This window comes from Schistocerca cancellata, chromosome 3 (assembly GCF_023864275.1).
Source record: "Schistocerca cancellata isolate TAMUIC-IGC-003103 chromosome 3, iqSchCanc2.1, whole genome shotgun sequence".
Classification (NCBI taxonomy): Eukaryota; Metazoa; Arthropoda; class Insecta; order Orthoptera; family Acrididae; genus Schistocerca; species Schistocerca cancellata.
The window spans coordinates 571,473,912-571,497,059 of NC_064628.1; positions in this window are offsets into that span (position 1 = coordinate 571,473,912).

Here is a 23,148-nt window from a genome sequence, read left to right on the forward strand (position 1 = left end):
GCTATAGGGAAATTGTTGATCTTATCCAAGAGATCTCATGTGAACAGAAAGAGGATTTATTTAATATCTTGAATATTTATAAGAAAGTGTTCTCTGATAAAATAGGTGTCATAAATAACTTTGAATACTGTAGGGATGTCCTGGAACATCAACCATTCTTTGACAGACCATATCCAATACCTATAGCTAAGAAAGAAGTAGTACAAGCTGAAATTGATAAAATGTTGGAATGGGGGTAACAGAGAGAACTAATAGTGAATACAATAGTCCACTTATTATAGTCAATAAGAAGGATGGAGGCCTAAGAATAGTCATTGATGCACAGACACTGAATAAAATTGTCAGGAGAGAAGTAGACAGACCTGAAAATTTAGATGATTTATTACAAAAGTTCCATAATGTAAAATATCTAACCAGTTTACACCTCACTGCCGGGTATTGGCAAATCCCATTAGACAAAGATTCTAGGATATATACAGCTTTTTTGTTTGAAAGAAAATGTTACCAATACAAAGTTGTACCATTTGGTTTAAATACCTCTGTTTCTGTTTTCATTAGGGCTTTGGATTCTGTTTTACGAAAAGAACTTTGTGCCAGATTGACTGTATATGTAGATGACCTATTGATTGCTACTGATACTTGGGAAGAATATTGTGACCTGTTAAAAAAAAAAGAAACCTTATTTCACTTCAAGCAGGGTGCATGACTTTAAAGAAAAAATATGTGAATTTGTCAGACAAGAAATTAAGTTTTTAGGACACATAATAACTTCATTTGAGATGTGGTGCTATAGACGAATATTGAAAATTAGGTGGACTGATAAGTTAAGGAATGAGGAGGTTCTACGCAGAATCGGAGAGGAAAGGAATATGTGGAAGACACTGATAAGAAGGGACAGGATGATAGGACATCTCCTAAGACATGAGGGAATGACTTCCATGGTACTAGAGGGAGCAGTAGACGGCAAAAACTGTAGAGGAAGACAGAGATTGGAATACATCAAGCAAATAATTGAGGACTAGCTTGCAAGTGCTACTCTGAAATGAAGACGTTAGCACAGGAAAGGAATTCGTGGCGGGCCGCATCAAACTGATGACAAAGAAAAAAAAAAACTACATCTGAGATTGGCAAGGACCAAGAAAGCTTAATGCTATTGAAAAGCGCCCTCCTCTAAAGAACAGGAAACAATTCAAAGCGTTTTTAGGTCTTTGTGGGCTTTACCGCAAATTTGCGAATGGGAAAGCTTTTAATAGCCCACATTTGAACAGTTGGTTGAAGAAAAACAGTTTATATGTTTGGACATCTGAATGTCAGAAAGATTTTGAAAATTTGAAAACTGAGTTAGTAAAGGAAAACATTTTGCATCATCGACTTTTAAGTGAGCCATTCCACATGATTACAGACAGTAGTGCTTATGGTATCGGTGCTGAAATATTTCAGGAAAACACAGAATATGGGGAAACAGAACATGAGACCATTGCTTTTGCTAGTAGGTCTTTAACTAAATAAGAGAAAAACTATACTATTTCAGGGAAAGAGGCTTTAGCAATCATTTGAGGATTAAAGAAATTTAGCAATTGTTTATGGGGACATAAAACTATAATTCATACAGACCACAAGGCAATAACCTTTTTGAAAAACTGTCGACTGTTTACCAGCAGGTTGAGACGATGGGCCCTGTACTTACAACAGTCTGAGTATGAGATATTTATCACAATTGGCTGAGGGTATGAACAACTTGCTGAGGGAATTTAATGAAGATGGCAAATTTCATATAAGATATATTAAGGAGGTTCCTGGTAGGAAAAGAATCGAGCAAATTTCTAAAAGCATGAGGTTCCACCAGAATGAGGATGAAATATGGAAGTCAGTGAAAGTTAATTTTAGTAATCCTGACTTCCCACAAATCAGTAGATTTTACAAGATATTTAATGGAGTTTTATACAGGAGAAAGAATACTTGTACTGAAGAATGAAAGGTGTGTTGGCCTAGGCAATTTGAGACTGAAGTGATTGATTATTTTCATCTTGCCTTAGGACACTGTGGTCCCAAAAAGTATATTGAAAAGTTAACTGATGTGATAATGATTAATGAATGTGCTGCTAAGAAATTTACTGAGAGAATAAGATCTTGTGATGTATGTCAGAGGGCAAAAGAAAAAATTAGAGTAAATCAAGGTTTTATGCAGAATACAGTACCAGAGGACACATTAGAATTATTGTCAGTGGATTAGTATGGTCCTTTACCTAAACCCTCAGGGAATTGGTCTTACATTGTTGTAGTGCTGGAAGTATTCTCTAAATTTATTAAATTATGTCCAATCAGGAAAGCCACTGCTAAAACAGTCTTTAGTAATGTGACTGAGTATTTTAACACCATTGGTAAACCTAAAGCAGTCTTGTCTGATAATGGACCACAATTTATTTAAAAAATCTGGGAAGAAGCCATGAAGCAACCTGATGTTCATATTAAATACATTTCAGCTTACCACCCAGCTAGTAACCCTGTCGAAAGATATATGCATGAATTAGGAAGGTTAGGTAGAACCTACTGTCACCATAATCATAAGGCCTGCAGCAGATTTGTAAGTGACTTTGAAAAGACCATGAACACCTTATACCATGAAACCACTGGTTTTACCCCTGAAGAAATTCTGTTGGACCGTAAAAGTAAAAGTATTATTGAAGAGATCTTGCAATTCCCACCCATTGTAGGAATTAACATGCATGAGAAAAAAGAGATAGTTAAGAAGAGAATGAAAGGGAAAGTGGCTGCTAGATCTGAAAGGCATGATAATAACCTTAAAACAACTAAATTTAAGCTTGGAGATTATGTCTTAGTGACGACCCATGAAAAATCTAGTGAAATTAATAATGAAATTTCTAAATTCGATTACATTTAGAATGGGCCTTTTGAAGTGCAAGGAACTCTACATGCAAATGCTTATTTTCTTTTGTACCCTAGGTCAAGAAAGCCTTTAGGAGTTTGAAATATAGTAGATCTGAAGTTATATATCCATAGAAACCAATGACAAATGAAATATTGAATCCTCAGGGGACATGCATTCTTTGCATTGTCAAGTGTCTGACGAGCACTAGGTACCTCAGTCGTTGCCAGCACTACTTCCATTTCTTTTCGTGTTGTCAACCTTCCTCTTCATCATTCAGAACTTTTACTATCTTCTTTCCTTCTTCTCTATCAAACTAAAAAGCGTGGAAATAATGTAAGATACTGTGTATTGTTTGTGGACAAGTAAATGAATAACTAAATTGGGTACACTAGAAATGACCAAGAATAATGTAAGTATAGTGAATATTGTAAAGAGAGAATGTAACAGAAAAGTAATTAGAAAAAATATGGATGAGAATAGGTAAGAATACTGAAAACGAAGTAAATGTACGCTATAATATTACTAAATGTAAGTGGTTTTGAAGAAAGGGATAAATATGATGTTGAAAAACTGTGTGAGTTCAAAATGGAGGAGAGAAACCTGACTAATGTGTGTAAAATAGATATGAGAAGTATGTGTCAAGTACCACAAACGGTGGGCGGAATCACTTGCAGTAGGATGTAAAATTATTGTCCTTATCTTGAAATATGTGATAACCTAAATGTGTGTAAAAATAATTAAACTAAATACTGACTTTAAAAGAAATATTACTGAGTAAAAAAGTGGGGAGAAAAACCACAAATTTAGGACTCTAAAATAACAACATAATATTGTCATTGTGCCAAAAATGTCATTGAAATTTTTTCTTGATTAATAATGCATATGTTACCTGATTTTCTTATGGTGTAAAGAAAGATTTATTATTACCAGTTTCTAATTACCTGTTTCAAAGTTGCAGGTTTTATGCTTTATACAGTTAATGAAATTTGTACCAAAGATGTGACAAAATGAAGAAAAAACCTGGAGATGATGGCAATAAACTGCTCAAAAATATGTTGTTGGGCAGCAAAACAAGACAAAAGAGTAAGCTGACGACTGCCCAAAATGCTGTGTGTGCAATAACCAAAGGACTTGCCAATGTGGGGCAAGGAGTTGATAAGAGATCACGAACTGCCTAACCTAAGTGATGGAGCAGTGTGACAATTTAAATAGGTGATCGTTTGGTGTTTTTACTCTAAGATGTGCTTATGTGGCTGAAAACTTACATACAAAGACTGCAAAACCAATAATGCGCAGAATGTGTAACTTGAATTGCTAGTGCTAAGGCAAGCAGTGAAGTAAGTTAGGTTTTTGATCAATGTGTTATGGACTGACTATTATTATTGAAGTCAGTGAAAATTTACTATTATATATATATATATATATATATATATATATATATATATATATATATTCTTATTCAAATGGATGTGGATGATTTGGAGATTAGGTTTTCTGGTGTAACTTAAAAAATTTGACTGTCTTGCTTTAAAACACAGCAGTGATAATTAAAGATAGGTTCTGAATATATTAGAGTGTTTATGTGCAAAAAACATTTTGACTGCTACTAATGAAGAGCAGCTTTAAAGTTAATAATTTAGAAAAAGCCTTGAAAAGTTACTTTTGTATTTAAAGAATCAGTTGGAAAAAGTTCTCACAGCTGTTTTGTGTAAATATTTGTACATATGTGGATGCAAACTGAAATTTTCAACATTTAATTAATTGCTGAAACTTTTAAAATGTACCATGATCATCAGTATGCTTTTTTTGAAAATATTCAAAGACAAACTGGTGTTTCGTCATGTTAAAATGTTCTGTGTTGTTGTGTATGCATATTTTTTTTCTTGAATACTATACCTGTTGTACTAATGTGCAGATTATTTTGTATACTGCTTGTCTGTCAGTGATATTGTGTCTATGTGGAAGAGAGAGAAAATTTAGTATATGCCCTGTGTAATGATGAAAATTATTTTCCTTAAAGCAGTGTGAAAATGACAATTACTGTAAATGTGTTATTTGGAATATGGTTTGGAAGAATGGTATGGAAATTCTTAATCTATATACTGTATGTTTGTAATAAGTATTTTTTTCCTCCCAACTGAAGTTGGATGGTATAATATTTTTTTGTAGCCATCATCACTTAGGTGTTATAGAAGTTCCCTTGAAGTATCCCTTACAGGCATGTGTAACACCATAGCTCTAAAACTCTACTGATTTATTTTTCTTTTGTTTCATTTCATCTTACATCATTGAGCTACTGTAAATGTTGTTTGATTGAATCGATAACACAAAATTGTATATTCCTTTCATGTACAAAACTTTGATGTTATGGTTTGATTCTATGCTATGTAGTGTATCTATCATTTAAATTCTTTGTCCCATTTGGAGTAAACAAAACTTACTGTATATAATTGTAATTTCTGTGTGAATAATTTTCTGTAGAAATGTCAATATGTGCATATGTTCTGTTTTATTTAATGTGTTTGGTTGCTGTTATGTAAACTGCTGATCCTCCCTTAGGGTTCTTAGTTATCCTGTATGTAAAAGTTAGTGTGGTTCCCATCGGGAACACAACTTAGTTTCTCGCACAGGTTGTGGTTGGCCTAAGTAGAAAAGGTGGAACCTAGAGTCAGTCTGGAACGAGCTATCAAATGGTGCAATGCCCATGTAAAAGTTGTACATTGTGCTGGTTCTGAGAGAGGCTTTTCCTGCCGCTTTCCAATGCCTCGGATGGATGGATAAAGAGCTGGAACTATTCTGGAATTGATGTCTATCATCGCCACAAAGAAATGACAGAGTCCGGCAATTCTACCTGCAAATTCACCTACCAACATGCAGTTGCTACCACAATGTGCATCCACTGTAATGGAGCACTATAGTTTTGCACAGTGAAGGATCAGCTAATTGGATGTTTTAGTGTGCACAAATATAAGGTAACTTATAACTGAATTTATGTACCTACCTCGATTTTTTCCCTATCGCAACACCTATCAGGTTCCTCTCCATCTGAACTATGATTACTGAGTGTCCTAGTTTGTGGAAAAAATGAAAGCCTCAAAGCCAAATAGTTAATTAAATAATGTTGTTTGATCTTTGGTAAGAAGGGAGTATTCAGATTTACTGTGGATTTAGTGAAATTGTGGGAGGTAGTAAATGGAGCTTTGTGAAAGCCTCCCAGTGATGGGAACAGTCCAATTTAAAGTTTTGTGGAGTCACCTATTTAATCATTTACTTGAAAGTAGAAGAGTGTGGTAATAAAGACAATTTGCTGTTTCTTTTAAAGATTAAAAGTTCTTAAATCTGAGGCTTATAAAGTTTTGCTTAATTAATGATCATAGTGCTGCTTGTAGTAAATTTTAAAAGGTGAGTCAGTTTCTTGCAAATTTGTCAACATTGTGTCTCACTGTAGTAAAAGTGGAAAACTGCAATAGTGGAAAGTTATATACTCATGCTTCCTAAGTACTTGTTTCTTTTGGGTTATGAAAGTGCATATTAATATGAGGTGCATTCAAGTTCTAAGGCCTCCAATTCTTTTTCTCCGGACTGGAAAGAGATAGAAACATGCGCATTGTTTTAAAATAAGGCCGCGTTCATTGTCAATACATCCCAGAGATGGCAGCACCGTACAGCGGATGGAATTTTACTGCCAGCAGCGAGAATGAGAACTGTTTTAAATACTTAAAATGGCGACGTTTTCCTTACTTGAACAGCGTGCAATCATTAGTTTTCTGAATTTTCGTGGTGTGAAACCAATTGAAATTCATCGACAATTGAAGGAGACATGTGGTGATGGAGTTATGGTTGTGTCAAAAGTGCGTTCATGGGTGTGACAGTTTAATGAAGGCAGAAAATCGTGTGACAACAAACCGAAACAACCTCGGGCTCGCACAAGCCGATCTGACGACATGATCGAGAAAGTGGAGAGAATTGTTTTGAGGGATCGCCGAATGACTTTTGAGCAGATCGCCTCCAGAGTTGGCATATCTGTGAGTTCTGTGCACACAGTCCTGCATGACGACCTGAAAATGCGAGAAGTGTCGTCCAGGTGGGTGCCACGATTGCTGAAAGACGACCACAATGCTGCCCGTGTGGCATGTTGCCAAGCAATGTTCACGCGGAACGACAGCATGAATGGGACTTTCTTTTCGTCAGTTGTGACAATGGATGAGACGTGGATGCCATTTTTCAATCCAGAAACAAAGCGCCAGTCAGCTCAATGGAAGCACACAGATTCACCGCCACCAAAAAAATTTCGGGTAACCGCCAGTGCTGAAAAATGATGGTGTCCATGTTCTGGGACAGCGAGGGCGTAATCCTTACCCATTGCGTTCCAAAGGGCACTACGGTAACAGGCGCATCCTACGAAAATGTTTTGAAGAACAAATTCCTTCCTGCACTGCTACAAAAACGTCTGGGAAGGGCTGCGCGTGTGCTGTTTCACCAAGACAACGAACCCGCACGTCGAGCTAACGTTACGCAACAGTTTCTTCATGATAACAACTTTGAAGTGATTCCTCATGCTCCCTACTCACCTGACCTGACTCCTAGTGACTTTTGGCTTTTTCCAACAATGAAAGACACTCTCCGTGGCCGCACATTCATCAGCCGTGCTGCTATTGCCTCAGCGATTTTCCAGTGGTCAAAACAGACTCCTAAAGAAGCCTTCGCCGCTGCCATGGAATCATGCCGTCAGCGTTGTGAAAAATGTGTACGTCTGCAGGGCGGATACGTCGAGAAGTAACGCCAGCTTCATCGATTTTGGGTGAGTAGTTAATTAGAAAAAAATCGGAGGCCTTAGAACTTGAATGCACCTCGTAGTGTAATAAGATCCACAGGTTATCCTTTATGCTCATGATAAATAACAATTAAATAGAAAGACCACTATTTAGGAAAACAATAATTTCTTTATTCAAAAGACAGTGAGAAGTAACCTGTTAGTTAATTCCAATTAACTTTTATTTTAAATAGTAAAGTATTTAACTGAGGGAGACTTAACGTGTGACCAGTTCATAATTTTGCAATGAACTAAATTTATAATTTTATGTCAACTAGGAAAGTGTTTGAAAAATAATACTTAACCTATGTCCAATTCATGATTCTGCAGTGAATATTAATAGTAATGTTATAAAACTTATTCGTTTTAAATAAGCCCTGAAAGTAGTAGCGTGTTCCGTTATCTGTTATACAGGGCTATTACAAATGATTGAAGCGACTTCATAAATTCACTGTAGCTCCATTCATTGCCATATGGTCACGACACACTACAGATACGTAGAAAAACTCATAAAGTTTTGTTCGGCTGAAGCCGCACTTCAGGTTTCTGCCGTCAGAGTGCTCGAGAGCGCAGTGAGACAAAATGGCGACAGGAGCCGAGAAAGCGTATGTCGTGCTTGAAATGCACTCACATCAGTCAGTCATAACAGTGCAACGACACTTCAGGACGAAGTTCAACAAAGATCCACCAACTGCTAACTCCATTCGGCGATGGTATGCGCAGTTTAAAGCTTCTGGATGCCTCTGTAAGAGGAAATAAACGGGTCGGCCTGCAGTGAGCGAAGAAACGGTTGAACGCCTGCGGGCAAGCTTCACGCGTAGCCCGTGGAAAATTGGCTCATGCCACAACTGGAGACCGACAGCGCCGACTTCATCTTTCAACAGGATGGTACCCCACCGCACTTTCATCATGATGTTCGGCATTTCTTAAACAGGAGATTGGAAAACCGATGAATCGGTCGTGGTGGAGATCATGATCAGCAATTCATATCATGGTCTCCACGCTCTCCCGACTTAACCCCATGCGATTTCTTTCTGTGGGGTTATGTGAAAGATTCAGTGTTTAAACCTCCTCTACCAAGAAACGTGCCAGAACTGCGAGCTCGCATCAACGATGCTTTCGAACTCATTGATGGGCACATGCTGCGCCGAGTGTGGGAGGCACTTGATTATCGGCTTGATGTCTGCCGAATCACTAAAGGGGCACATATCGAACATTTGTGAATGCCTAAAAAAACTTTTTGAGTTTTTGTATGTGTGTGCAAAGCATTGCGAAAATATCTCAAATAATAAAGTTATTGTAGAGCTGTGAAATCGCTTCAATCATTTGTAATAACCCTGTATTTATGCAAATAGTCTGTCCTGCTCTGTCAGCTTCCAATCTCAACTGTGAACATATGCAGGTGTCAGAGTTCATTGCACTCACGTGTGGCAAAATATAGGTTCTTTTTGTCCGTTGAAGTTACTCATACCTGTTTTCTTAAACAATGATGTTAATCATTTACTTCCATAATCAGCCTTGCAACCGTTTTCTTTATTCTTTAAACAGTGTAGACAGGCAAAAGTATTGTTTGTTACTGTTCGAATATTTGCGTAATTCTGACTTTTATTTCCGATAAGCCGCCTCCGTTAGGTACAACACGGTCAACATAACAATATTCCTCTCAGAGGGTAACACTGCTCTGTTGCTTTATACCATAATTACTCTAACAAAATCTATTTTACAAACTGCCTCCAGCTTCGAGGTTATGGTATAGCAGTAGCGGACGTTAGTGTTATAGACTGAGGAACAGAAGAAGACTTCAGTAATGTTTTCCTTTCCACTTTCCTCGCGGAGTCTTTGCCTGTCTTCCGATACATTGGTTCACTCAGAAAGTTATAAATTTTCTATTTATTAACCTCAAGTGGAAATAGTACGATGGCGTTTCTCTTACAGCTGGTATGACCACCGTGTGAGTATTTTGTCATAGCTTTCTTAGTGTGGCCTAACTGGACAATGCTTGGGACCCAGTGATCTCTTTAATTTGTTTTGGGAGAAAACATTTTATTCATGATGACACGTCTGGCGACATCTGACGTCTGCTTTTAGCGGCGCAAGTGTGAATTCCGTCGGAGGGCGGACCTCTAGTTTCACTTTTACGCGTGAGCCACCGCACCACAGATGGAACAGTACACACAGACGGCACGGATTTTGATAGAGGACGCTTTTGTGAGTGCTGCTAATGCACTTGTATTTACACGGAATTTTTTGCTATAAAGCCGATACCATGAACCAGTGGTTTCTGACTGTGGCTGGCATCCTGGGCTCCTATTTAAACTACAGACCTGCACACTTCCCAGCAGTTTCGACTGTCTCGTTGCTTCTTTCCTCTCCCGTCGTCCCTCCTATCTCACTATCCACATACCAACTCCTGTACGTTCTGTCCCACCACGGCGTGCCCCAGGGCTCCATCACCACCCTTTTCCTCTATCGCCCGTATACTGGAGATACATCCAAACGTCCTCCACCTATTCACTTCCTCCAACTTGCTGATGACACCGCCTTCCTAGCCCTCTATCCTACTCTTCAATGGTCGCAACGTACCCTTCAAACCCACCTTGATTTCATTTCTTATGCAACAAGTGGCCCCTTCACATAAACCCTTCCAAAACCCAGGCAATCATCATAGTTTGTACTACCCCCTCCTTCTGGCTCCAAGATTTTTACCTTACCGTTTACGGTGATCCTATCCACTTCACCCCCACCCTGAAATACCTTGGACTCACCCTCGACCATCACTTCACCTGGTCTCCCATCTCCTTACAATCCAACACAAACCCACAATAGACTCCACTTCCTGAATATCCTTCCACCATCCTACACACCTACAAATCCTTGACCCATCCCATCCTTTGTCATGCCAGCGTCACCTGAATTTACTCCACACTATAAAGTCTTCAAAATCCTCAAACACCATGCCCTCTGCCTTGCTTTCTGTATCCACCTCCCATTCCCTCATATTGATCCACTATGACCTCATCCCTTCCCACATATTCTCCTTTTCCCCGAACACATCTGCACTCTGTACATCATCGGCAGACGAAGTCCCCCTCAAAACTTGGTGCCTCCTATTTTCTCTAACCCCAGCCCATTGCCGCGCATTTACGGTTTTGTCCCACCCTCTCTCCATCTCTACGCCCTCCAAATCCTTTACCAACATACCTTTCACCGCCTACCCCTCTCAGATGATGAGCTTCGCCCTGATATCTACCCCTCCTACCAACTCTAACCCCACCATCCCCCCTCCTTAAGGTTCTCCCATTCTTTTACCTCCCCCTGAGCGGTTTTTTTCCTTCCTAATACGCTCCCTCTCTATCTACTGATCTAGTGCACCCTCTCTGCATCTCTGGGCTCCTTCCTGACTTGCCTTCCCTCTCCCACCCTGCCTCTCTCCTGCTCCTTGATGCACCCTGAGCCCCTTTCATTTCATCCCACCATATCCCACCCTGCCTCCCTCACTGCCCCTCCTCTCCCCTCTCTTCCTTCCTCTCAGGCTTCCTCTCCCTCAGCAGGTCCCTCCCAGCAGTTTTTATTCTTCATCATGTATGCTCCACCTCGTGCAGTGGTTTTAAAGCGTCGTCTTTCTGATGTGTTTTTCAATACTGTGACCGACTTTTATCTTGTTTGTGTGACTTCGACATATTTTATGTGCTATGCACGTAGCCAACCATGTATTTTTTTATTTTTATGTGGACATTTTTAACTGTATCCCCCAACGAATGTCTCCATGTAAGTGTATATATTTTAATCCCCATTGTCTCCCTTTATTATGCTCTTATGTCTCCCTTTTATCGGCTGTTGTATGTGTCGTTTCATCTTTTTAGTAACTGTAATGTCACTCTGCTGAAAGTGCGTCTTGTGCCCCTGCCAGCGGCAGCGGAATGAGGTCACAATATAGAAAATAAAATCCAGCAGTCTCCAGTGGCAAACACTCACCTGAAGATGGCTTCGATGGCTACTAGCCGAAATATCGTGGCAATAAGTCAGCAAATCCGGCTGCAGTCCCGAAATCTCATAGAATATTCAGTAAGCTGGGTAAACTTCAAGACTCAATTCTTCATGCCTTTTCACACTCCTCTCATGAGGGAGACGTGGTCACAGAGACATAGTATTTCAGTGTAACAATAGTTGGAAATAAATAAAAAGGACTTTTTCTAATATCATAAGCAAATACAACTGAGAACGTATAATGTAATTAATTAACATTGGCTTCATTTACGATGTATATCTACCTTTGGTATAATATACTAATACACTAATTTATTAGCATTATTTCTGTAACATATTTGAATATCTCCACTTCAATTAAATTTTTATTCCTATTTTATTATTATTATTATTACCATTTTACCAGGTTTACAAGCTGAAAATGACGATAACGTATTATATCACATGGGGCATTCGAATAACTGATGTTGCCAAGTTTTCTTTCTTACCTTGATGTAAAGTAAATGTATGGTGTTTATGAGGACCTCCCAGCTGTACCACAGAGGAGTATCTACAGATGAAGTATGAGATTGTCCTATAATGAGGTATTTTGTTTAAACACATTTGACACGTGAGTATGCTAGAAAATCAGTGACTGCTTCATATGAGCTAAATAGAGAATTTGAAGAAAAGCATTTTCAGCCACCAGTTGTTCATGTACATATTTATTCTCAACTAGTTTCAATTATAGCAACTATCATCGTGAAGGGAAAATTGGATGATAAAACTGTAAGCGGTTCAGAATAAAGATGTATACATACAGCTAGTGGCTCAAAATACTTTTCTTCAGATACTTGATAGCTGTAAATACATAGCTGCTTACAAAATGTTGTATATAGAAAGTGTTCCTAGAGAATTTGTTTCCTATTTGACTGCTGTTTTCCCACATAGTAGCTCAACAAATACTTAGACTGGCACAAAGTACGAAAACTCACATCTCGAGGTGTAATACTAATTTACTATCTTGTTGTAGCTAAATCTCGTGAAGTTGAATTCACAATGGCGGGACAACAGTAAGACTTATTACACGCTTGTCTACACACGTGGAAAGGAGCACCCTTGAATCCAAGATCCATTCGATAAGTTTCTAACCTTTCACCAACAGAATGAAAGTGTAATTTCTAGTCGCGATCATTCACCTTCATTTGTGGTCCATCACCTAGCTAACTACAGTAATTGGGTTTTTATATCATATAACTGAAACCATTCCTATGAAAAAGACACGCTCTCCTTATCTTGCCGCGCAGAGTAGCCGAGCGGTCTAAGGCGCCTTGCCAAAGTCCGCGCGGCTCCCCAAGTCGGAGGTTCAAGTCCTCCCTCGGGAATGGGTGTTTGTGTTGTCCTTAGCGTTAGTTAGTACGTTAGTTTAAGTTAGATTAAGTAGTGTATGAGCTTAGGGATCGATGACCTCAACAGTTTGGTCCCATAAGACATTATCACAAATTTCCAAATTTTTCCTTATTTCCTAAATGTAATGAAATAATAAGCAAGCAGTTGCATAAAAGAAATTTAATTTCTTTACCGGTTTCAGGCACTTAGTACTCTTCTTCAGAAGTTTACGCCTATCGCATTCCTAAATATAACAAAATTCGAGAAGTTTTGTACTGCTGCAGCCACACATCAGATTTCTGCCACGAAAGTGTAGCAGTGACCATTTAGGCAAGATGGCGACACGAGCCGAGAAAGCATATGTTAAGCTTGAAATGCATCCACATCAGTCTCCCATAATAGTGCAACAAAACATCAGGGTGACCGGAGCTGAGAAAGCAAATGTTCTTCTTGAAATGCATTCACTTCAGTCTGTCGTAAGAGTGTAACGAAACGTCAGGACAAAGGTCAACAGAGATCCACCAGCTGCCTATTCTGTTCGCTTTGGCGACAGTACGCACAGTTTAAGGATTCAAGATGACTCTGAAAGGAGAAATCAGTGAATGAACGGTTGACCGCGTGTGGGCGAGATTCGTGAGTAGCCCACACAAATCGACGAACAGAGTGAAAGTTTACCGTCATACCTCCTTGCCTAGAGATGCCAGATGCAAGTTGATGTCGTTAAGCCCTAAATCAAAATTGCGCAACGGATAACTGGGGAGAGGAGCTTGAGAGCGCTACCTACAGAGCGTGTCCTTCCTGTACGATACTAGGCAAGGGGCTGGAGGGCTCACACGCTGATGTGTGGGTCCCTGCATTCTATAGCTTTTATTTTCAATAAATTCCTTTAACTTGTCTTCTTTGTGATTTTTAAGGTATGTTAAAGATTGATGACAGTTGATTTCCTATTTATTTTAAACATTATCACTCGACTTTACAGCGATAGCCACAATTGTTTCAGTTTACAGATATTACAATTTTACAACTTATAGCTCGGGTATATTATATACTAATATGCACGCACATTTCTACGGGTAAGACGGAATTGCGTTGGCCAAATGTATACCACCAAAGTCTCCCAATATTTTACATAGGACATTCACCATTTGAGGAGGATAACGGGCAAACTAGGGACCATATACTTTAACACAGGGGTCAAATTTCCGGAATTAAACGAGCACATTCATTACCTTACACAATCCGAAGCTGGAAATAAAAGAATTAGTACAAATATTCAAATACCTCTCTTCCATGCGTGAACATTGAGACAGACGCACTGAGGGCACGTCTGCTCACTTACCCGTCTTCTGTAACACTCGTAGAATATGGCGGGCACCCGGAGGTCTTCCTGGGCCCCGGTGGAGGGGGTGGCCGAACCACTTGGTCGTGACCAACCTCTCCACCCCAAATCTTGTGACACTGGAAAGTCTTTGACTCTTACCTGCCTGTGCTGTCTCTCTGATCCCCTAGCCAGGAGTAAGGTTGGCACTACTATACTACAGAACTACTTCCCAACAAAGATTTGGCCACGCTTTACGGAAAGGTGTGAGGAGGATTAGGAAAGTTCATCTTCAGATTCACATTCACGTACAAGAAATGCATAGTACATGACACATATAAATACGTATTATGAAGCCCGACACATTTCTTTCCACCCGTCCACATGGGTTCTGTTGCACCCGCGGCCGGCCGCGTCGTGTAATAAAATAGGCTGCGGAGCCGCCTCTATTGCTATTTCCCGGTGCGAGCGAGCAGCGAAACCTGCTGCTTATAGAACGGAAACTACTGTACCGTTTCAGGAGTAAGTAGGGAACTAAACTAACCACAATTGACCGTTTGGGAGATCTTAAGGAAACGACTGAAGCTTAAGCTTTACCGCCTGCAATTGCTAGAAGCCCTTGTTTTCGACGACAAAATCAGACGCTTTGAGGTTTCGACACAGTTGTGCCAGCTTGTGGAAGAGAAAGTGTTTTGTGAGAAACTAATTTCAGTGATCAAGCAACATATTTGGTGATTAGCGCAATGAATAGGGACAATGTGCGAATGTGCGAACAGAGAGTCCCCACGCTATCGTGTGTTCTCTGTTGCTCCGTGGTTTAAAGTTTATGATACCTTTTGCTTTTGCATTAAGATCATTGTACGGAACTTGTATTAGGACGTTAGAAAACTGGTTCATGCCACAGCTGGAATTTGACTGTATGGACTTGAGTTACAAGCAGGATGGTATATCACCCTACTTCCATCATGATGATTGTGAATTATTAAACAGGAAATTTAATGATGGATCAGACATCGTGGGGTTAATGATCAACAATTCATGTGACCCCAACGTTTTCCCTACCTAACCCCATGAGATTTTTTTGTGTGGGCTTATGTGAAAGACATTGTGTTTACGTCTCCTGTACCAACAAACCTACCAGAACTGCAATCTCGCATCAAGGGTTCTGTTGAAGAGACTGATTAGTGACAGGTATATGATGCGCCGACCTTGGAGAGAACTGAATTATGGACTTGATATCCGTAGAGCCACAAGGGGAGCATATTTGGAGCACTTTATTACGAAAAAGGAGACTTCTTGAGTTTTTCTATGTATGTCTTTGACAAATGTGTATCAAATTATGTAGCTACTTAAAATTTGCAAAATGTAATTGTTTATTGCAATCTTGGTGTACACAGGGTGTTCCAGAAACGCTGCGACAAACCTCGAGGGTTTGTAGAAAGTATGTTGAGGAAGAAATTGGGATGGGAAGTAATGTCCAAGAACGCCATCCAACGCCGCTACAGAGCATTGAAGATACAGCCGCCGCCGCCTTCCACTAGGCCACACCTATGACATTAAACGTCAGTCTGTGCGCTGACTGACCATAGGTGGAACGTCTTCCAATGCTGTTTGTTATTCAGTTATCGCAACTGATTGTCACGACCATCTGTGGAGAAGATGGAGCTACCTGCTGGTAAACAAGTCTTGTCTCGTATGAGTGCCATGTTCTGCTAACATGGTTTCGGACCCGGTTTTCCATTTGCAGTTTGTTTTTTTCCAAAAAACGTTGGATGTTTTGAAGGGTTCCAGGAGAAAAGTAAAGCGTGGGTGGAAATCCATGCCCAAACCCAGCGTCCACTGAAGCAACAGAGCGTCTCATTCATAGGAGACAAGGCCTTTCTACATCGCAGCTAGCCCCACTATCTCGAGTGGCGATCGTGGCAGTCGGTCGCGAACGCTGAATAACAATGTTCCTTGGGCACGCTATAAATGTAATCCAAATATTAACCATACTTTTCCAGACCGTACCAACGTCCAGTCGTTGAAGCCACTTGGAGTTTCTAAATGGTTCAAATGGCTCTGAGCACTATGGGACTCAACTGCTGTGGTCATAAGTCCCCTAGAACTTAGAACTACTTAAACCTAACTAACCTAAGGACATCACACACATCCACGCCCGAGGCAGGATTCGAACCTGCGACCGTAGCGGTCGTGCGGTTCCAGACTGTAGCGCCTTTAACCGCTCGGCCACTCCGGCCGGCTTGGAGTTTCTCTCTTACATGTTGGAAGAAGGAATATTTCCAACTTACAGTCCCAGAAGAGTCCAACGCACTCTCGTTCTTCCTCTAATTTTATTTTTTGAGTTACTAGTCACCTGACTGGTTTGACCCACGAATTCCTCTCCTCTGCCAACCCTTCCATCACAGAGTAGCACTTGCAACCTATTTCCTCCATTATAGGGTGTCTGTATTCCAAGCTCTGTCTTTCCCTACAGTTTTTACCTACTTCAGATCCCTCTAATACCATGAAAGTTATTCCCTGATATCATAACAGATGTCCTATCATCCTGCCCCTTCTTCTTGTCAGTGCTTTCCATACATTCCTTTCCTCGCTGATTCTGCAGAGAACCCCCTCATTCCTTACATTCGATGATACATCTTTCTCTATCTTTCTGTCTCTCTCCTTTTGTTCTTCAGTCTCATGAATGGTTTCACTCAGTCCACGACGAATTACTCTCCTGTGCCAACGTATTCATCTATTTGCTGGATGTATTCCAATCTCTCTCTTCGTCTGCAGTTTCCACCGTCTATAGCTCGATCTAGTACCATGGAAGTTATTCCCTGAGGTCTTAACAAACGTGTCCTACCATCCTGCCCTTTCTTCTTGTCGGTGTATTTCATACAATCCTCTCTTCACCGATTCTTCTGAGAAACTCCTCATTCCTTACCTTACCCGTCCACTTGATTTTCAACATTCTTCCGTAGCACTTCATCACAAATGCATCGATTCTCTTCTGTTCCTGTTTTCCCAAAATCCATGTTTCACTATCATACAACGCTATGCTCCAAACGTACGTTCTTAGAAACATCTTCTTCAGATTAAGACCAATGTTTGATACTAGTTGACTTCTCCTGGCTCGGAATCACGTTTTTGTCATAGCTAGTTTACTTTTTATCTCCTCCTTGGTCTGTCCATCATGGGTTATTTTGCTGCCTAAGTAGCAGAATTCCTTAACTTCGTTTAATTTGTGATCCCCAACTCTTATGTTAAGCTCCTCATTCATCTCATTTTTGGTACTTCTCATTACTTTCGCCTTCCTTCGATTCACTCCCGGTACATTTCCTGTACTCATTACACTCTTCACTCCATGCTTCATTCAATGCTACTTTTTTTTGTTTCTTTATGGAGAAGTTGGGAGTTACAATATTCTGTGTTCATTATTCTCTATATCCATTCAGATTCTCGTTATTAGCTAGGAATTATTTGTTAAAAGGATGTCAAGTGTGTTTTCACAACCATTTACTATTTGAGTGAACTCATGAACTAACTGCTTGAAATAATTTTCCGAGAACACTCTGAGTGTAATTTCTGATAATGTTTTGTAGATATCTTTGGATTTAAAAATGAATGTTTGTCAACATATCGAGGTACATTGAAGTCACCAACAACTACAAATGTATGAGTTGAGTACATGTTTGAAATTAGACTCAAGTTTTCTAGACCCTTTCAGCAATTGTGTCATCGAGTTGGGATGTTGGTAAAAGGCTCCAGCTATAAGGACATTGTACATGTCCTTCACTCCTACTTTCCCCATTTTTAGTTGTTGTTCTATGTGGATTGTTTATTTCTGAAACATTTTTTGCATTTATTACACGCAATGCGATTGTCCTGAACGACTGGTCATTCATTCATTTACATGAGAAATGTTATTGTATGATTCAACCAAACACACAATCTTCTGTGCTAATAGGTTTAAATTGAATTGATCCATCAAACTGTATACATAAACATTCATTCCCACATATCAACTGTGGAAGATCAATATAGTGTGCTGATGTTTTAGGGAATATATATATTTTTTAAGCTTTTAGCGTCAGCCACTACATTTCTCTCGGTATATGCATTTCTTATACATTTCTTGACCAAAGTAGTATATGGAAATAAATATTTTTAACAGTCAATAGTATCCTTAAAATGTATATCAGATAGTGTTGTATCATACACGTTATTTTGTAGTACATTAAGAGCTGTATTCATATAGTCTATATGTTGCTTACAAGCATTTAAATCATTTTTAAAAGGTGAATTTTGTTTATTAAATCGTTGTAGGGTACTTGTTTTAGAATACTTCCATATCCAGATTTTCTAACAAGATTATTTCATTCTTATTTCTAAAGATTGCTTTGTGATAGCATAACCACTTTACATCTATTAATCTTCTACAATTAAAATTAGTATTTATTTCAACTGTTTTAAAGGTAGTACAACATCTATAATGAAATTAGTTAATTATATTTTTATCTTTAAATCTAATTATAATTTCATTTTTGTTTGAAAATCATCTATTATTGATTCTAATTTATTTGTAATATTTTCTAATTCAAATGATGTTGTTTTTTCTCTTTATAGTTTTCTCAGTAATTTTCTTCTAAAGGGTCCATTTATTACATTATTACATTCAAAATACCATTAGACATAGTGACAGCTAAAGCATTCTTTGGACTGGATCCATAACCATCTCACAGTAGCTTTAGTTGAGATAGACATAAATCGCCACAAATATATTAATCAGACTTTTGAACTCTTTGATCATTGTAGTGTAATTCATTTGGACCTAAATAATTTACTTATTTTGTCTAATGCCACTAAATGAGTCAAATACTACTTTTTTTATTATTTGTTTCATAATAACAAATCCCATTTCTAGCTCTATGAAGTGAAACACATAAATTAAAAATTCTAAATTCTACAATTTTTGGTTTATTAGGTAACTGATCAGTTATAAAAACACCACGAAAGTCTTGAATTTGAATTTTTTAGCAATCATTTTTTAACAAATTTACTCCATATATTTAGGTACATACTGATTATTTTTTCTAACGTTTTTATAATTGTGCACCATTTTCACTAATGCTAAATTATGCCTGGTTTGTTCTTCCAGTTCTAACTCACTGTGTATTTTTTTTTTTGTAACTGCATTTGTAACTGATGATGCGCCATCTGATAATAAACCAGCAAAAGCTAAATATGTTAACACTACTAATAGTAATGGTAGAAAACTACCTTCATGTTCTGTTGATTCATTACCTTTGTTCTTCTACATTAAATATTATATAAACTTCTTCACAACAGCTATACCTAATGAAAAGAGTAAATTTCCGCCATTTTATTTATCTCTTTTTCTTTCTTGAGCATCAGTTAAAAAGATGTCAGTCTTATAACAATGATCTTTACTAAATTTAATTTTAATTCAGTTTGATTTAGTTTTGTGACTTGGTAGCAAAGTATAAACAGTATGGAAATTATTCATTCATATATAAAAATAATCTTCTGCATCCTATGGTCCCATCCATTGTCATCAAGTTCAGTACCCATTTCTGAAACTTCATGTCAGATTAAAAGTGTGTGCAGAACTGAGGCTCGAACTCAGGACCTTTGCCCGCAGAGCTACCATGGCCCACAGAAGAGCTTCTGTGAAGTTTGGAAGGTTGGAGACAAGGTATTTCCAGAATTGAAGCAGGAGGATGGGTGGTGAGTCATGCTTGGGTAGCTCAGTCGGTAGAGCACTAGCCCACAATTGGCAAATGTCCCGAGTTCGAGTCTCGATCTGGCACACAATTTTAATTTGCCAGGAATGTTCATAACAGTGGGCACTCCAGTGTAGAGTGAAAATCTCATTTCAGAACCCATTCATAGTTTTCTGTCTGTATAAATTATGCCACTAACGGTTGCCGCAGATAATTTTTCACCAAATGATGCACAACTAAAATACATTTGTCCCTTTGTTACATTTTGTAGTATTCAATCAGCTCTATGTCTGTTTTCTGAATATTTATTGTCGCTGTATACCATATCATGTTGTTCACATGCTTCATCTAATGGATTCTCTCCACTAAATAATCTGCCATCTAATTTGGTAACACATCAACAATAACTGTGGCCTGGAAGTTGAAATGTGAATGGTAATTTTGTTAATCAATATGTTCTCAATTGCATATCCATATTTATTACTTTCCAATAATATATGCAATAGATTATTCTAAAATCTAATTCTATAAGGTATGCCTTTTAGATTGTTGATAATTAAGTCATTAAATTTATTTGCATACTTTTTGCTGGTCTGTCTTTTTCATCATGATAATTTTTATTACCAGCCACATCTTCGCCATGAATAACACGTAATCCATCATTTAATTCACATACATCATTTTTCAAAATTTATTCAATTACCTTTTTTGTTTACTTCCTATTAAGTCTTTGCCTGTGTTTCTTTTTTCTTTTCTGTTGAATCTGTGTGAATTTGAGTTAATTTGCTGGAATAAACATCAACAATATCTTTTATCAATTTATTGTACCACTCCTTGACTTTATTTTATTATGGTTTTTATCAGAATATAGTGCTCCTGATCATAATAATACATCTGTATAGTGTGATGAATCAGTAGAATCAAATTTGTATTTAAATCGTCTGTAGTAATACATCTTTTAATAAAACCATTCATTAGTCCATCTGTTCCTTTATGTCCTTTTTCACCAATAATTAATTTATTATCATAAAATTTTACTTTTCATTTACCAATGTTCAAATGGTTGAAATGGCTCTAAGCCCTATGGGACTGAACATCTGCGGTCATCAGTCCCCTAGACTTAGAGCTACTTAAACCTAGCAAACCTAAGGACATCACACACGTCCATGCCCGAGGTAGGTTTCGAACCTGTGGCCCTAGCAGCAGCGCAGTTCTGGACTGAAGCTCCTAGAACCAGTCAGAAAACACGGCCAGCATGTACCTATGTATTTAAGTACACAAACAGTCCTTAATCCCAAAGTTTATCTTCAGTATTATTAACATAATTTATCATTCTTTCACGTATATTACCCATTTACCTTTTTCTTTATCACTTATTTCTTTAACATTTAAATTTTTCTGCTGTTGCTTCTTCTTCATATTTACTGAATACTTATTGTTTTTCTGATTAATGTATATTCCCTGTCATCACTATCAATTGTTTAATTGGTGGTATAACATTAAATTCTTCTAAATGCTTGTGATTACGAAATGGAACCAACTGTTTTCCAGCTCATTTGTTTTCTTCAATACATTTTAATACATTATCATCTAATCTATGAATTCCTTGTTTTACTTGTTTGGTGGCATCTTTTTCTTTACAGTTTTCATACACTCTGTGTGGTTGTTTCTCCATAGCTTAGATTCCTCTTGCAGTTCTTCAGTTCTTCATTTGTTTTATTTCATCTCTCTGGATGAACAAAGTAACTTCATTCTTCATCTTTTGTAATGATCATGTCTTGTAAACATTTATTTATAATAAAAAATTTCATGTTCATGTTTATTTTTAAGTTTATGTTCATTTTTAATGTTTAAGTATGTTACTTATGTTGGACATTTAACTTTTTATTTGAGATTTAATTTTTACATTCATACTTTATGTTTATTTTTACATTGGTAGAAAAGATTTTATTTGTGAGTCAGTATTTAAATCATTTGATTTATGTTTCATATCTATAGTTATGAATTGCAAAACATAATTCCAACAATCATTATAACTTCTGAAAAACATATTTTAAATCACCACTGACAAATTTACGATCAATGTGATGTGAATTTGTGTCAGTCGAAATCATTATTAGATATTTTTTTTAAATGTTGTAAAGTAAGAATAATATTGAGAAGGTTTTAGATGGCTGGTCATGTGATAAGGCAAGAGCAGGGATGTGTAGTTATGTTTAATTAAAGGGCCGTGTAATGTCGTGTCAGCAGCAAGGGCCAGTGTGCTACAGTGTCATAGGAGGTAAAGACATGTGCTGCTATGATGTGTCTAGCGTATGGAGGCTGCGCTTTCGAATTATGCTACGTTGATATAAAGTTGACTCTCACCCGCGTTCGGTGGCCGCGGCTCGGGATTGTGGCAGATCATGGTCCTGGACGGATGTATGTGTGTGCTTTGACCACTGACGAGCGCATTGACCACGCCAACTCACGCTTGCGGAAGCCGAGCACGGGCTGTGCGAGGTCTGAAATCAGACGGATCGGTGACTTCACGATCCTGTGGGCAGTGTGGGAAGTGGGGGGTACCTGCGCACGTCTGCTGAGTTATTTTGGGAGCGGATCTGCAGGCTCTGCTATGCGTACTAGTACTGAGCGAATCTACACATCTGTGTGAGGAATTATTTAGTAGCAGTTTGCTATAGTGTGTACTGAAATTATGATTGGGTGCGTGTCTGTGGGCTGTGCAACATGGCCCATGACACATCTGGGTGGGTGTTTTGTGATAGCGTGATAGATATACTGTATGGTTAAATAAGTTGATCGAAAAAATAAATAGAGTGTTCTCAATGATTACACGCGCCTGCAGCACAGATCAGAGTGATTGGTTTTCCGTCACCATCTCGGCTGCATGTGAGTAGTGTTTTCCAGGTCCCGTTAATCATGTGTGTCAACAAGCTGTGAGTTATTCTGACAATAGACGTGAAGGCAGGTCTGGACCTGAGACGCTGGCGGTATACATGAGAAGAACAATGCAGCTCTGAGACGTGTCAGAAGGGAGTGCCCT